The following is a 19,269-nucleotide window of genomic DNA, read 5'->3' on the forward strand; positions in this document are numbered from 1 at the left end:
GAATATCGGGGGTACCGTTATATGAGGGCTATACGATATCGTGGACCTATATAGATAACTAGCTGAACCCGGTGCGCTTCGCTACCCCTTTTGATTTTATATGCATTCAAAATGTTATTTACGAATATATGTTGGATAAAGAAAAACAAATTTAACAAGTAACAAGTAAAAAAGCTGTAAGTTCGGCCGGGCCGAACTTTTAATACCCTCCACCATTTGGTACAAATTTGGCAATTTCCTAAAAAAATAAAATAAATAAATAAAATAAAAAAAAATCCTTTAAAAATTCTGTTAATATCTTAAAAATACCGAATGTCTATACGACGACGTATACCTGCATAGGCAACTTTTGTCATAAGTTATTACAACATTTAAATGCGAAACATGAAGAAAAATTTGTTTATAATATAGCTAAAATCATCAAAATACCGAATATAGGGGGTACCGTTATATGGGGGCTATACCAAGACGTGGACCTGCACAGACAATTTTCTGGCATGGGCTGAAGTATCCATTACGAACTTCAAATGCGAAATTTAAAACAATCCCGGTAAATAATGTCGCTAAAATCATCAAAATACCGAATATCGGGGGGTACGGTATATAGGGCCTATACGAAGACGTGGACCTACATGGTCCATTTTTTGTTTTCTGCTGCAGTATCTATTACGAACTTCAAATACCAAATTTGGAACGGTTCCGTTAAATAATGTCGCTAAAATCATCAAAATACCGAATATCGGGGGGTACGGTATATGGGGGCTATACGAAGACGTGGACCTACATGGCCCATTTTCTGTTTTCTGCTGCAGTATCTATTACGAACTTCAAATACCAAATTTGGAACGGTTCCGGTGAATAATGTCGCTAAAATCATCAAAATACCGAATATCGAGAGGTACCGTTATATGGGGGCTATATGAAAACTTGGACCTACATGACCCATTTACGAACTTAACCTGCCTACTGGCAAAATATACATGTGTGCAAAATTTTAGCCTTCTATCTCAATTTGTTCGAAAGATAGCGTGATTACAACAGACAGACAGACAGACAGACGGACAGACAGACAGACAGACAGACACACAGACAGACAGACGGACATGGCTAAATCGTCTTAGAATTTTACGCTGATCAAGAATATATATACTTTGTTGGGTCTGACGTGAGTATTTCGAGGAGTTACAAACGGAATGACAAAATTAATATACCCTCCATAGTATGGTGGAGGGTATAACAAGTAAAAAAGCTGTAAGTTCGGCCGGGCCGAACTTTTAATACCTTCCACCATTTGGTACAAATTTGGCAATTTCCAAAAAATAAAACCCGTTAAAAATTCTGTTAAAATCTTAAAAATACCGAATGCTTATACGACGACGTGGGCCTGCATAGGCAACTTCTGTCATAAATTATTACAATATTTAAATGCGAAACTTGAAGAAAAATCTGTTTATAATGTAGCTAAAATCGTCAAAATACCGAATATGGGGGGTACCGTTATATGGGGGCTATACGAAGACGTGGACCTGCACAGACAATTTTCTGGCATGGGCTGAAGTATCCATTACGAACTTCATATACAAAATTTGAAACAATCCCTGTAAATAATGTCGCTAAAATCATTAAAATACCGAATATCGGGGGGTACCGTTATATGGGGGCTATATGAAGACGTGGACCTACATGGCTCATTCTTTGACTTTGGATGAAGTATCCATTACGAACTTCAAATACCAAATTTGAAACGATTCCGGTAAACAATGTCGCTAAAATCATCAAAAAACCGAATATCGGGGGGTACTGTTATATGGGGGCTATATGATAACTTGGACCTACATGGCCCATTTACGAACTTAACCTGCCTACTGGGAAAAAATACATGTGTGCAAAATTTTAGCCTTCTATCACAATTTGTTCGAAAGATAGCGTGATTACAACAGACAGACAGACAGACGGACAGACAGACAGACAGACAGACACACAGACAGACAGACGGACATGGCTGAATCGTCTTAGAATTTTACGCTGATCAAGAATATATATACTTTGTTGGGTCTGACATGAATATTTCGAGGAGTTACAAACGGAATGACAAAATTAATATACCCTCCATAGTATGGTGGAGGGTATAAAAAAGCAATAAGTTCGGCCGGGCCGAACTTTAAATGCCCTCCACCATTTGGAACGAATTAGAAAATTTTCAAAAAAATTAAATCCAATAAAAATTCTTTTAAAATCTTTAAAATATATAATATAGGAAGGTGCCGGTATATGGGGGATATACGATATTGTGGACATATAAAGACAAATCTATGTCTGCTTGTAAAGTAGTCACAACAAACTCCTTGTTTTGGATTTTCCTTGGATTTTCAGATATTTTCATTGGAAAAAGTGGCTAAAATCATCAAAATACCGAATATAGGGGAGTACCGTTATATGGGGGCTATACGATATTGTGGACCTAAATAGATGATTCTTTGCCGAGGTATAGAGTACCCACAAGGAACTCCTTGTGTGGATTGTTAGACAATTCCGTTGAAAAATGTGGGTAAAATCATCAAATACCGAATATCGGGGGGTACCGTTATATGGGGGATATACGATATCGTGGACCTATATAGACAATTCTTTTTGAGGAGGTAAAATGCCCACAAGGGACTCCTTTTGTGGAATTTCAGACAATTCCATAGAAAAATGTGGGTAAAATCATCAAAATGCCGAATACCGGGGGTACCGTTATATGGAGGCTATACGATATTGTGGACCTATATAGATAATTCTCTGCCGAGGTATAAAGTACCCACAAGGAACTACTTGTGTGGATTTTCAGACAATTCCATTGAAAAATGTGGTTAACATCATCAAAATACCGAATATCGGGGGTACCGTTACATGGGGGCTATACGATATCGTGGACCTGTATGAACAATTCTCTGCCGAGGTATAAAGTACCCACAAGGAACTACTTGTGTGGATTTTCAGACAATTCCATAGAAAAATGTGGGTAAAATCATCAAAATGCCGAATACCGTGGGGTACCGTTATATGGAGGCTATACGATATTGTGGACCTATATAGATAATTCTCTGCCGAGGTATAAAGTACCCACAAGGAACTACTTGTGTGGATTTTCAGACAATTCCATTGAAAAATGTGGGTAAAATCATCAAAATACCGAATATCGGGGGGTACCGTTATATGGGGGCTATACGATATTGTGGACCTATATAGCTAATTTGCTGCCGACGTATAAAGTACCCACAAGGTACACCTTGTGTGGATTTTCAGACAATTCCGTTGAAAAATGTGGGTAAAATCATCAAAATACCGAATATCGGGGGGTACCGTTATATGGTTGATGTACGATATCGTGGACCTGTATAGAAAATTCTCTCTCAGGGGGTAAATTACTCGCAAGGAACTACTTGTGTGGATTTTAAGACAATTCCATTGAGAAATATGGCTAAAATCATCAAAATGCCGAATACCGGGGGGTACCGTTGTATGGAGGCTATACGATATTGTGGACCTATATAGATAATTCTCTGCCGAGGTATAAAGTACCCACAAGGAACTACTTGTGTGGATTTTCAGACAATTCCATTGAAAAATGTGGCTAACATCATCAAAATACCGAATATCGGGGATACCGTTATATGGGTCTATACGATATCGTGGACCGATATAGCCCATCTTCGAACTTGACCTGCCTGCAGACAAAAGAGAGATCTGTGCAAAGATTTAGCTTCCTATCGTAATTCGTTTAGACTGTAGCGTGATTACAACAGACGGACAGACGGACGGACAGGGCTAAATCGTCTTAGAATTTTACGCTGATCAAGAATATATATACTTTGTTGGGTCTAAAATTATTATTTCGATGAGTTACAAACGGAATGACGAACTTAATATACCCTCCATACCTTTTTTGGTGGAGGGTATAAAAATTAAAAAAAAAAAAAATATTGCACTAATTTAATTCGTTAATAAACAAAATCATTTCAAAAGCATGACATGCATACACGAAGAGTTTGTCCTTTGGATTTATTTATTTCATAGCAAATACCAAGCGTGCAGGAAACTGCAATTTTTTTAAGTAGAGTGGCATTTCTATTGCTATTAGTGAATTCGAGATAGCAACATATTTCGCCGTAATAAGCGTATTTCAAATAAATTGTTGTGTTGTTTTGTAGTGTTAGCCTAAGGCGTTGTGGGTCAATGGTTCTTATTAAAATCATATCCCAATCTGATCCGATTTAAACATAATTTTAAAAAAATTACTTTCACACCAAACTCCGCCACACCTTTCATATTTCATTGAAATTGGTGCGTCAAATATATGAAATCGGCCGAGAATATATATATATGGGAGCTATATCCAAATCTTAACTAATTTCCAATTAATTTATCACATTTATTATTATAACCAAATTCCGCCACACATTCTGAATTTCATTGGAATCGGTCATATATATCGTGTTTGGTGCATAATATGTATGAAATCGGCCGAAATATATATGTTAGCTATATCCAAACCTCAACTGATTTCAATATAATTTGGCAATTTTTGCTGGTGCCAGATTTTGTCTCTCTCGCTTTGGGTGCATCAAATATGTGAAATCGGCTGAGTATATATATGGGAGCTATAATCACATCTGAGCGTATTTGAATATAATTTGTCAAATTTATTTTTGTACCAAATTTAGCCACTCATGCCGAATTTCGTTGGAATCGGAAATACGTATCGTGTTTTGTGCATCAAATATGTGAAATCGGCGGAAAAAATATATGGGAGCTATATCCAAATCTGAACCGATTTTAATATAATTTGACTAATTTATTTTCTAATCAAAATCCCGTTACATATTCCAAATTTCTTTGGAATCGAACATACATATCGTGTATGGTGCATAAAATACATGAAATCGGTCGAAAATATATATGAGAGCTATATCCAAATCTGAACCGATTTTAATATAATTTGACAAATGTATATTTGTTTTAATTTCCGCTACACATTCCAAATTTCATTGAAATTAGAGATACATGGCGTGTTTGGTGCATCAAATACATGAAATCGGTCGAAAATATATATGGGAGCTATATCCAAATCTGAACCGATTTCAATTTAATTTGACAAATTCATTTTGGCTCCCAATTCCGTTACTTATTTTAAATTTTATTACAATTGGAAATACATGTCGTGTTTGGTCCACCAAATACATGAAATCGGACGAAAATGTATGTGGGAGCTATATCCAAATCTGAACCGATTTCAATATAATTTGGGAAATCAATTTTTTAGATAAAATCTATCACACGTTTCAAATTTCATTGAAATTGGGGATACATAGCGTGTTTGGTGCATCAAATGCTTGAAATCGGCCGAAAATATATATGGGAGCTATATCCAAATCTGAACCGATTTCAATATAATTTGACAAATTTATCTTCGGATTAAATCCCGTCACACATTCCAAATTTCATTGGAATCGAACATTCATATTGTGTTTGAGGCATCAAATGAACGAAATCGGTCGTAAATATATATGGGAGCTATATCCAAATCTGAACCGATTACAATATAATTTGGCAAACTTATTTTTGTTCCAAATTCCGTTACGTATTCCAAATTTTGAGACTGTATCTTCAACCAATCAATAGATATGTGCATATAAATTCTAAATTTTTGGGAGCTACCTCCGCTTCTGATGCTGTATCTCCAGTTCCAAGTGGAAATTCAAACAAGTAAAAAAGCTGTAAGTTCGGCCGGGCCGAACTTTTAATACCCTCCACCATTTGGTACAAATTTGGCAATTTCCTAAAAAAATAAAATAAATAAATAAAATAAAAAAAAATCCTTTAAAAATTCTGTTAATATCTTAAAAATACCGAATGTCTATACGACGACGTATACCTGCATAGGCAACTTTTGTCATAAGTTATTACAACATTTAAATGCGAAACATGAAGAAAAATTTGTTTATAATATAGCTAAAATCATCAAAATACCGAATATAGGGGGTACCGTTATATGGGGGCTATACCAAGACGTGGACCTGCACAGACAATTTTCTGGCATGGGCTGAAGTATCCATTACGAACTTCAAATGCGAAATTTAAAACAATCCCGGTAAATAATGTCGCTAAAATCATCAAAATACCGAATATCGGGGGGTACGGTATATAGGGCCTATACGAAGACGTGGACCTACACGGTCCATTTTTGTTTTCTGCTGCAGTATCTATTACGAACTTCAAATACCAAATTTGGAACGGTTCCGTTAAATAATGTCGCTAAAATCATCAAAATACCGAATATCGGGGGGTACGGTATATGGGGGCTATACGAAGACGTGGACCTACATGGCCCATTTTCTGTTTTCTGCTGCAGTATCTATTACGAACTTCAAATACCAAATTTGGAACGGTTCCGGTGAATAATGTCGCTAAAATCATCAAAATACCGAATATCGAGAGGTACCGTTATATGGGGGCTATATGAAAACTTGGACCTACATGACCCATTTACGAACTTAACCTGCCTACTGGCAAAATATACATGTGTGCAAAATTTTAGCCTTCTATCTCAATTTGTTCGAAAGATAGCGTGATTACAACAGACAGACAGACAGACAGACAGACGGACAGACAGACAGACAGACAGACACACAGACAGACAGACGGACATGGCTAAATCGTCTTAGAATTTTACGCTGATCAAGAATATATATACTTTGTTGGGTCTGACGTGAGTATTTCGAGGAGTTACAAACGGAATGACAAAATTAATATACCCTCCATAGTATGGTGGAGGGTATAAAATGTATATAGCCTATGTTACTTTCAGGCGATGTTGCAGTATATATTGAAATTTTCAGGAAAATCTATTCAGCGGTTTTCGAGTCCATAAATTACAAACAAACATACAAACATTTTCCTCTTTTATAGATATAGATTCTCTGGCGAAGTATAAAGTACCCACAAGGAACTCCTTGTGTGGATTTTTAGACAATTCCGATGAAAAATGTGGGTAAAATCATAAAAATACCGAATATCGGGGGTACCGTTATATGGGGGATATACGATATCGTGGACCTGTATAAACAATTCTCTCCCAGGGGGCGAAGTACTCTCAAGGAACTACTTGTGTGAATTTTAAGACAATTCCATTGAAAAGTGTGGCTAACATCATCAAAATACCGAATATCTGGGGTACCGTTATATGGGGGCTATACGATATCGTGGACCGATATAGCCTATCTTCGTACTTGACCTGCCTGCAGACAAAAGAGAGATCTGTGCAAAATTTTAGCTTCCTATCTTAATTCGTTTAGACTGTAGCGTGATTACAACAGACGGACGGACAGGGATAAATCGTCTTAGAATTTTACGCTGATCAAGAATATATATGCTTTGTTATACCCTCCACCAAAAAAGTATGGAGGGTATATTAAGTTCGTCATTCCGTTTGTAACTTATCGAAATAATCATTTTAGACCCAACAAAGTATATATATTCTTGATCATCGTAAAATTCTAAGACGATTTAGCTCTCTCCGTCCGTCTGTCCGGCTGTTGTAATCACGCCACAGTCTAAACGAATTAAGACAGGAAGCCAAAATTTTGCACAGATCTATCTTTTGTCTGCGGGCAGGTCAAGTTCGAAGATAGGCTATATCGGTCCACGATATCGTATAGCCCCCATATAACGGTACCCCCGATATTCGGAATTTTGATGATGTTAGCCACATTTTTCAATTGAATTGTCTGAAAATCCACACAAGTAGTTCCTTGTGGGTACTTTACACCTCGGCAGAGAATTATCTATATAGGTCCACAATATCGTATAGCCTCCATATAACGGTACCCCCCAGTATTCGGCATTTTGATGATTTTAGCCACATTTTTCAATGGAATTGTCTGAAATTCCACAAAAGGAGTCCCTTGTGGGTACTTTACACCTCGGCAGAGAATTATCTATATAGGTCCACAATATCGTATAGCCTCCATATAACGGTACCCCCCAGTATTCGGCATTTTGATGATTTTAGCCACATTTTTCAATGGAATTGTCTGAAATTCCACAAAAGGAGTCCCTTGTGAGAACTTTACCCCTCAAAAAGAATTATTTATATAGGTCTACGATATCCCCCATATAACTTTACCCCCCGATATTCGGTATTTTGATGATGTTAGCCACATTTTTCAATGGAATTGTCTTAAAATCCACACAAGTAGTTCCTTGCGAGTACTTTACCCCCTGGTAGAGAATTGTCTAGATAGGTCTACGATATCGTACATCCCCCATATAACGGTACCCCCGATATTCGGTATTTTGATGATTTTACCCACATTTTTCAACGGAATTGTCTGAAAATCCACACAAGGAGTTCCTTGTGGGTACTTTACCCCCTCAAAAGGAATTGTCTATATAGGTCCACGATATCGTATATTCGGTATTTTGATGATGTTAGCCACAGTTTTCAATGTAATTGTCTTAAAATCCACACAAATAGTTCCTTGTGAGTGCCTTACCCCCTGAGAGAGAATTGTCTATACAGGTCCACGATATCGTATATCCCCCATATAACGATACCACCGATATTCGGTATTTTGATGATTTTACCCACATTTTTCATCGGAATTGTCTGAAAATCCACACAAGGAGTTCCTAGTTGGTACTTTATACTTCGCCAGAGAATTATCTATATAGGTCCACGATATCGTATAGCCCTCATATAACGGTACCCCCGATATTCGGTATTTTGATGATTTAAGCCACATTTTCCAATCGTATTGTCTGAAAATCCACACACGGAGTTCTTTGTGAGCACTTTACCCCTGAAACGGAATTGTCTATATAGGTCCACAATATCGTATATCCCTCATATAGCGGTACTCCCCTATATTCGGAATTTGATGATTTTAGCCACTTTTTCCAATGGAATTATTTGAAAATCCACACAAAGAGTTCCTTGTGAGTACTTTACGCGCAGACATAGATTTGTCTTTATAGGTCCACAATATCGTATATCCCCCCATATATCGGCACCTTCCTATATTACATATTTTAAAGATTTTAAAAGAATTTTTAATGGATTTTATTTTTTGAAAATTTTCTAATACGTTCCAAATGGTGGAGGGTATTACAGCTTTTTACTTGTTACAAACGGAATGACGAACTTAATATACCCTCCATACTTTTTTGGTGGAGGGTATAAAAATACGTTAGAAAATATGAGGGTAAATTCGGCCACATATGGTAAGGTTAAAAGGGCTGCTGGTATTGCTGTTAGGGAACCAATAGAAGCTCTTATTGATGCCAGTGGTGAGCAGATAACGAATGATACTGCTAAAGCCGAATTAATTGCTCATCATTTCCAAAATGCACACCATATTGAAGATGATACATCTCCTGACTCCTTTTCCAGTCTCATAAATGAGGCAGTTGAAGGGGATGAAGATGCGACGACTTTGGTGGAATTTGGCAATGATTTCGCGGCTGATGGGTCAGCAGTTAGCAATGCAGCCTGCTGGCATGAAGGTGGTTTTGTTGATCCCTCAAAAGTCGGGACAGCAACAATGAAAAGACCCCCAAGAAAGTCTTGTTTAATCGACGAGATTCCAGATGTGGCACTGAAAAGAGCGGGAAATGCCATGCAAGTATTCATCACAATCTTATTTAACCACAGCCTAAATATCGGTTATTTTCCAAAAGAGTGGAAAAATGCTTTGGTTATTCCGATTCAGAAACCAAATTCAGACAAAAAACTGTGCAGTAATTATAGACTCATTTCTCTCCTGTCTCCATTTAGTAAATTGATTGAATATTTTCTTTTGGAAAAAATTAAAACTATAATTGAAGACAGAAATATCTTAAAAAAGTTCCAATTTGGCTTCAGACCAAATCATTCTACTACACATGCTTTAGCAGTACAGGAGAAAAATTAGCACAATGGCTAGGTCTCGATTTTGCCAGACAAAAAACTGTGCGGTAATTATAGACCCATTTCTCTCCTGTCTCCATTTAGTAAATTGTTTGAATATTTTCTTTTGGAAAAAATTAAAACTATAATTGAAGACAGAAATATCTTAAAAAAGTTCCAATTTGGCTTCAGACCAAATCATTCTACTACACATGCTTTAGCAGTACAGGAGAAAAATGAGCACAATGGCTGTAGGTCTCGATTTTGCCAAGGCTTTTGACACCGTGTGGCAGAATGGTGTAATATGTAAATATGTTGAATGATTTTCTGAGGGAAAGGACGTATGGGGTTAAAGTTGTGTGTCTGTACAACGATTGGTTCAAGCAGGTGTTCCACAAGAATCACTGCTTGGACCGGTCCTGTACAACATTTTCATCAGTGACATCCCTTCGCCACCTGAAGGAGCTCTGCTGTTGACCTACGCTGATGATGCGTTATTGGCATTGCGAGGGCGTTATGGACACACGTTAGAGCGAAAATTAAATATTTACATGAACAAATTATGTTCCTATTTTAACAAATGGGGACTTAAATTAAATGTTCAAAAATGTGTATCCATCGTGTTACATGGAAAACATAGGGCAAGCTTTCCTGGACTAAGAAGGTATACACCAGCAGTAAAAGTGGGTAACGCAACGAAAATATAGATGTTTTGCTAAGACGAAAACACTTACCACCAGTGGCTCTATTGAAGTTACAAGAGGAAGGCCTTTTTTTTGCCAATAATAAACTTATTTATTACCACAGAAAGTATAATCAACATGACCCTGCACTAAATCCAGTATATATAATGGATCAGTAATTATGTAAATATTGTATATAGTTAGTTTTAAGTTTAGATATTAAGTATTTTAGTTGTAAGATAATATAAATTTATAAACACTAGCCCCTTTTTTAATTTATTTGGGCAAAACAAACACAGATTATTAACTTATACTATACTTAGAGTAAATGGAATATATTACTATCACATACTTTAGCCATTAAGTATTTATGTAAACCAAGGAAATGAATTAAATAAATGGTTATATTAAAACTACTGTTAGGCATGTGAACCAAATAAACTATGCTTCATTGCCAACGACCATACCACGCTGAGTACATCGGTTCTCGTCCGATCAACGAAATTAAGCAGTGTCGGGCGCGGTTAGTACTTAGATGGGGGACCGCTTGGGAACACCGCGTGTTGTTGGCATTGTCCAACTTCTTTATATTTTTACTTTGAATAGTTAATGAATACAATGTATTGATGAACCAAATAAAGAGCTGGATACAGGCCGTAATCCAATAAAGGCAGGCAAGACGCCAAAGCTGCCTGGGGGAGAAAAATCATCATTCATGAATGTACCCTCAAAAAAAAAAAAAAAAATAAGCTACAGCAGTAACAACATCTCGTCCGATCACCGAAATTAAGCAGCGTCAGGTGCGGTTAGTACTTAGCGGTTAGTACTGGATACAGGTCGTAATCCAGTAAAGGCAGGCAAGACGCCGAAGCTGCCTGGGGGGAGAAAAATCATCATTCATGAATGGACCCTCAAAAAACTACAAGCTACAGCAGTAACAACATCAACAACATTAGCAGCAACAACATCGCCAGCAAAAACAACAGCAGCTACAACATCAGAAACTGAAACATCAACAGCAGCAATATCATCATCAACAAGAAAGCCAAGGACAGAAACACCCAACAAAAGAGGCCCGATTAAGGGTAAGAAACTCCCGGCTATAATGGTTTATAATACAGGTTTCAGGGAATAAGCCAATATATTAGATCTAAGTATAGGAAAACATAATTTTTCTATTAAGATTATAAGAAAAACGGCATTTTCTGTTAGAATACAGGGTCTCGATAATTTTGAAAATGTAAAATCCCTCCTGCGAGGGAAAAATATCAATTTAAGGAGTTATTACCTTATTCTGTTGTAGTTGAAGGACTCTCAGAAGAGTAAAGAATTTCTCTTGAATTTAGAATTTCCCATTGACATTCTATATATTAAAAATATTTCTCCCAACAAATGGATAATTAGATTTAGTAGATCAACAGATATCCAGAAATTATATAAAATAAGAAAAATCATAAATTGTGATGTGGTATACAAAAAATATCAGGCGAAAGATATTCCTCAATGTCGTAACTGTCAGGGCTATTGGCATGTTGCAAGTAATTGTGGCATGCCATATCACTGTGAAAGATGTGGGGAATCTCATGATCGCGACAAATGTATCATTGTCTCTAATGACAATGAAAATAACATTGAAAGTGAACATATGATTGGACCACAGCGATTACCAATTAAATGCATTAATTGCAAAACCGAAGGACATATGGCAAATTCCCCAGATTGTCCAATCAGAATAGGATTCCTTCGCAAAAAACAAGAAGAAAAACAAAAGAGAGTAGACATTGATAAACAAAGTTCAGAACGTCTAAAAGATATTCGTACGGGGGCAACCTTTGCCTCTGTCCTCAGGAAAAATACCCCATTGAGTAAAAATCCAATAAACCCAATTCCAAAAGAGTCCTCCAATGGCCCTTCTAGTATGGCAAGTACAATTACCAAAGAATGTTTTAATTCTTCTGGGATATATTTACCAAATCTCTTAAAAGATCTGGAGCAGTTTCAAACATAATATCAGGAGATTAGTATGGCTGAAGGTAAACCTACTGCCATGCTTAGTCTTTTCTCAATGTCAATTTTATAGTGTCTATCGAGAGAAGACACTATCTTAAAATATTCATACTCAGACACAAGCCTGACGTATTACTACTGGCGGAACATAAACTGTCTCTTAAACATAGAGTTGATTTTGAGGGATATACTCTTCATAAACAATGCCGGAACAGCTATATTGGTAAGAAATAATTTAAAATCAGAGAGAATAATGATAAATACGGGTGAAATTGAGTCTTGTGTTATCAAATTATTCAGATCTGATGGAATATTTATTGTTATTGTGGCCCTGTATCATAGTCCAACCACAGAATTTCGAATCTCTAGTCTTGATAACATCGCTAATTTGGGCGCAACCAATGATGTTGCGAACTGAATGCGAAATTTGGAAAACCAAAATTTGCTTCCTACCTATGATTTTGAGTCTGACCATAAAGATGTAGAATTTAAAATACCCCTTCACAACATACAAGCTGCTGCGAGAAAGATATATTATTACTATAATAAAATGAACATAAACAGATTCCAAAGAAAACTGGAATATGGTCTTAGGGAACATGAATTACCTATAGACAGAAATGCTACTAAGGAGGAAATAGATTCAACCATTGAAGGACTCAATACAGTTTCCAAAGATGCTATAGAGCAATGTGTCAATTAATGTGAATATAGAAATCGTATATTGGGAGAATTGCCAAATAACATACGAAATTTCATTAAAGAAAGAAAAGGGCTTCGTAGAATACTACATAGAACAAGTGACCCAGAGCGATACAACATCCTTAGAGCTTGTAAATTAGAATAGAGTCCAATCTCCCTCTTCGATTGTCAACTCTATCCCTTTTTCTGTGAGAAAACAAACACGACCGCTTCGTTAGGGTGCTATTTCAATTCTGATTTTATTTAAAAAATATGTTCCTTACGTACTACTGAAACTAATCTAACTTAACCTAGTCGCAGCCACACAATTGTTCTTATCTATTCTAATATTGAATGGAGAACATTGCAGGGCTGCTTGACATATCATTCAAGTGGTCTTGTGCATCTACTGAGCGCATCAATATATGTGCGTGTGGGCCATAACCTTTATTATCTCTCACATTATCGTATGCGTCAGCGCACAAGATCGCCGAATTCTTCACATGTGATATTTAACATAGGAATCATAATAAAAGAATTAGTGATAAATGTGGATAAAATCATCAAAATACCAAGTATCGGGGGTACCGTTATATGAGGGCTATACGATATCGTGGACCTATATAGATAATTCTCTGCCGAGGTATAAAGTACCCACAAGGAACTCCTTGTGTGGATTTTCAGACAATTCCGTTGAAAAATGTGGGTAAAATCATCAAAATACCGAATATCGGGGGGTACCGTTTTATGGGGGGTAACGATATCGTGGACCTGTATAGACAATTCAATTTCATTGAAAAATGTGACTAACATCATCAAAATACCATATATAGGGGGTACATCATGATATCGTGGACCTATATACACAATTCCTTTTGAGGGGGTAAAATGCCCACAAGGGACTCCTTTTGTGGAATTACAGACAATTCCATTGAAAAATGTGGCTAAAATCATCAAAATACCGAATAGCGTGGGGGTACCGTTATATTGGGCCTATACGATATTGTGGACCTATATAGATAATTTGCTGCCGACGTATAAAGTACTTACAAGGAACTCCTTGTGTGGATTTTCAGACAATTCCGTTGAAAAATGTAGGTAAAATCATCAAAATACCGAATATCGGGGGGACAATTATATGGGGGATGTACGATATCGTAGACCTGTATAGACAATTCTCTCCCAGTGGGTAAAGTACTCTCAAGGAACTACTTGTGTGGATTTTAAGACAATTCCATTGAAAAATGTGGCTAACATCACCAAAATACCGAATATCGGGGGTACCGTTATATGGGGGTATACGATATCGTAGACCTGTATAGACAATTCTCTCCCAGTGGGTAAAGTACTCTCAAGGAACTACGTGTGTGGATTTTAAGACAATTCCATTGAAAAATGTGGCTAACATCACCAAAATACCGAATATCGGGGGTACCGTTATATGGGGGTATACGATATCGTGAACCGATATAGACTATCTTCGAACTTGACCTGCCTGCAGACAAAAGAGAGGTCTGTGCAAAATTTTAGCTTCCTATCTTAATTCGTTTAGACTGTTGCGTGATTACAACAGACGGATTGATGGACGGACAGGGCTAAATAGTCTTAGAATTTTACGCTGATCAAGAATATATATACTTTGTTGGGTCTAAAATGATTATTTCGATGAGTTACAAACGGAATGACGAACTTAATATACCCCCCATACTTTTTTTGGTGGAGCGACACAACATCCTTAGAGCTGATATAAGAAACTTAGAAATCATAATAAAAGAATTAGTGATAAATGTGGATAAAATCATCAAAATACCAAGTATCGGGGGTACCGATATATGAGGGCTATACGATATCGTAGACCTATATAGATAATTCTCTGCCGAGGTACCCACAAGCTTCCTATCTTAATTCGTTTAGACTGTAGCGTGATTACAACTGACGGACAGACGGACGGACAGGGCTAAATCGTCTTAGAATTTTACGCTGATCAAGAATATATGTACTTTGTTTGGTCTAAAATGATTATTTCGATGAGTTTCAAACGAAATGACGAACTTAATATACCCTCCATACTTTTTTGGTGGAGGGTATAAAAATACATTAGAAAATATAAGGGTAAATTCGGCCACATATGGTAATGTTAAAAGGGCTGCTGGTATTGCTGTTAGGGAACCAATAGAGGTTCTTATTGATGCCAGTGGTGAGCAGATAACGAATGATAAAGCCGAATTGATTCCGCATCATCTGCAAAATGCACACCATATTGAAGATGATACATCTCCTGACTCCTTTTCCAGTCTCATAAATGAGGTAGTTGAAGGGGTTGAAGATAAAGACAGCGGTTAGCAATGCAGCCTGCTGGCATGAAGGTGGTTTTGTTGATCCCTCAAAAGTCGGGACAGCAATAATGAAAAAACCCTCAAAAAAGTCTTGTGGAATCTACGAGATTCCAGATGTGGCACTGAAAAGAGCGGGAAATGGCATGCAAGTATTCATCACAATCCACTGCCTAAATATCGGTTATTTTCTAAAAGCGTGGAAAAATGCTTTGGTTATTCCGATTCAGAAACCAAATTCAGAAAAAAACTGTGCGGTAATTATAGACCCATTTCTCTCCAGTCTCCATTTAGTAAATTGATTGAATATTGTCTTTTGGAAAAAATTAAAACTATTATTGAAGACAGAAATATCTTAAAAATTTTCCAATTTGGCTTCAGACCAAATCATTCTACTACACATGCATTAGCTGCATTTACGAACTACGTTACGGATGGGTACAGGAGAAAAATGGGCACAGTGGCTGTAGGTCTCGATTTTGCAAAGGCTTTTGACACCGTGTGGCAGAATGGTGTAATATGTAAATATGTAGAATGATTGCGGGTTTTCTGAGGGAAAGGATGTATAGGGTTAAAGTTGGTAACTGTATGTCTGTACAACGATTGGTTCAAGCAGGTGTTCCACAAGGATCACTGCTTGGACCGGTCCTGTACAACATCTTCATCAGTGACATCCCTTCGCCACCTGAAGGAGCTCTGCTGTTGACCTACGCAGATGATGTGTTATCGGCATTGCGAGGGCGTTTTGGACACACGTTAGAGCGAAAATTAAATATTTACATGAATAAATTATGTTCCTATTTTAACAAATGGGGACTTAAATTAAATGTTCAAAAATATGTATCCATCGTGTTACATGGAAAACATAGGGCAAGCTTTCCTGGACTAAGAAGGTACACACCAGCAATAAAAGTGGGTAACGACATAATTAGCCCATCAGACAAGATAAAATATTTAGGAGTTGTCTACAACAAAAACTTTGACTTTTGTAGGCACATAGATCACGTCCTTATTCCTTCCCTGCTTGGGCAGATATATCATCTGCACAAATGGAAAGGATAAGACGATTTGAAAGAAAAATTCTCGTTTTGGCGCTGGGCCTAAAACCCATTGTTAATGACAATGGGGAATTTAGACATCCAACCAGTAAATCAATATATGATGCCATAACGTTTCAAAGACGTTTTATGGTCAATCTAGCCATTAAATTTCTAGACAAATGTCAAACGAATCAAAACAGCATTGTAAGAAACTTCATTGATAATGTCGAAAATATAGATGTTTTGCTTAGACGAAAACACTTACCACCAGTGGCCCTATTGAAGTTCCAAGAGGAAAGCCTACTATTAGCCAATGATAAACTTATTTATTACCACAGAAGGTATAATCAACATGACCCTGCACAAAATCCAGTATATATAATGGATTAGTAATTATGTAAATATTGTATATAGTTAGTTTTAAGTTTAGATATTAAGTATTTTTAGTTGTAAGATAATATAAATTTATAAACACAAGCCCCTTTTTTATTTATTTGGGCAAAACAAAAACAGATTATTAACTTAAATGTAAAATAATTGAATTCTAAGCATACGTATGCAGAAACACAAATTATTTATGGTAGACTCTAAAACATAATTAAATACTTAGAGTAAATGGAATATATTACTATCACATACTTTAGCCATTAAGTATTTATGTAAACCAAGGAAATGAATTAAATAAATGGTTATATTAAAACTACTTCACTGTTAGGCATGTGAAGCAAAATAAACTATGCTCCTTTGCCAACGACCATACAACGTTGAGTACATCGGTTCTCGCCCGATTATATGAACGGGTCATATCAGGCCGAATGGCATGGAATTTTGCACATACAACCAGATTAGGCCTGAAAATTATCGAAATCGGTTCAGATATAGCCATAGCTCCCATATATATTGTTCATCCGATTTGTTATTTTTGTCCTTCGCTACCGTAATAACAATATTTGGGGAAATATATCAAATACAACTCAGAAATACATTTGCTAAATTTTATCGAGATCGGTTCAGATTTGGATATAGCTTCCACATATTACTTCGTCCGATTTACTTTTTTTTGTGCACCAAACGAAGCATAAATATGCCGAAGCATTTGTACTATTTAAATTCGGACTTGTATTGCCCATTTGGTGCACAATTAATTTGAAATCGGATAAAAATATATATGGGAGTTATATCCAAATCGGAACCGATCTCGATAAAATTTGGTAAAGATATTTCTGAGCTGTATTTGAAATATTTACCTGAATATCGATGTCACGGAGTGCATATTACGGCTGTGGGTAACAAATACAACAAATCGGATGAAAAGTATATATGGGAGCTAAAGCTATATCTGAACCGATTTTCACCAAATTTGATATACTAGCTTCTAGACCCAATTCGGTCGTAAGTGCCAAATTTCATCCCATTTGGGCGAATATTAGACGTTTGGTGTACAATAAAAGGTAAATTGGACGATGTTATATATGGGAGCTATATCCAAATCTGAACCGATCTCGATAAAATTTAGCAAATGTATTTCTGAGATGCATTTGATATATTTCCCCAAATATTGTTGTCACAGGGTGCATATTACGGCTGCGGAGGACAAAAATAATAAATCGGATGAACAATATATATGGGAATTATAGCTATATCTGAACCGATTTCGATTAAATTTGGCATACTTATTTTCAGGTTCAATCTGATCGTACTTGCAAAATTCCATACTATTCGGACTGATATTACACGTTTGATGCACAATAAAAGCAAATCGGACGAAGATATATATGGGAGCTATATCTAAATTTTGACCGATTACACCACAAGGTGGTCAGGGTATTATGTCTTTGTGCATTTGCTTGTAACAGGCAAAAGGAAACGAGATAGACCCATAGTTCCTTTTGATGATCTGCATAGAATCACATTCTGAGTCGATTTATGCATGTCCGTCCGTCCGTCTGTCCATGTATTTTTGTAAACGAAGTACATTCGCATTTATTGTCCTATCCAAATGAAATTTTGCACAAATTATTTGTTTGGCCCAAGGACGAACCCTATTGAAATTGGAGATAATCGGTCAAAATATAGATATAGCTCCCATATATATCTTCGTCCGATTTGCCTTTTATTGTGCACCAAACGTGTCATATCAGGCCGAATGGTATGGAATTGTGACATACAACCAGATTAGGCCTGAAAATAACTATGCCAAATTTTATCGAAATCGGTTCAGATATAGCCATAGCTCCCATATATATTGCTCATCCGATTTGTTATTTTTGTCCTTCGCAGCGGTAATATGCACACTGTGACAACAATATTTGGGGAAATATATCAAATACAACTCAGAAATACATTTGCTAAATTTTATCGAGATCGGTTCAGATTTGAAAATAGCTCCCATACATTACTTCGTCCGATTTATTTTTTTGTGCACCAAACGTCTAATATGTGTCCAAATGGGATGGAATTTGGCACTTACGACCGAATTGAGTCTAGAAGCTAGTACGTTAAATTTGGTGAAGATCGGTTCAGATATAGCTATAGCTTCCATATATATTATTCATCCGATTTGTTATATTTGTTCCCGCAGCTGTAAAATAAATTTT

The 19,269-nt window shown here is 36.6% G+C and overlaps 1 pseudogene; it reads left to right on the forward strand.

Moving 5' to 3' along the window:
* The first annotated feature begins 11,064 nt into the window (after nucleotides 1–11,064).
* Nucleotides 11,065–11,183, forward strand: LOC131805216 (5S ribosomal RNA; annotated as a pseudogene).
* The last annotated feature ends 8,086 nt before the right edge of the window (nucleotides 11,184–19,269 follow it).

This window comes from Musca domestica, unplaced genomic scaffold (assembly GCF_030504385.1).
Source record: "Musca domestica strain aabys unplaced genomic scaffold, Musca_domestica.polishedcontigs.V.1.1 5, whole genome shotgun sequence".
NCBI lineage: Eukaryota > Metazoa > Arthropoda > Insecta > Diptera > Muscidae > Musca > Musca domestica.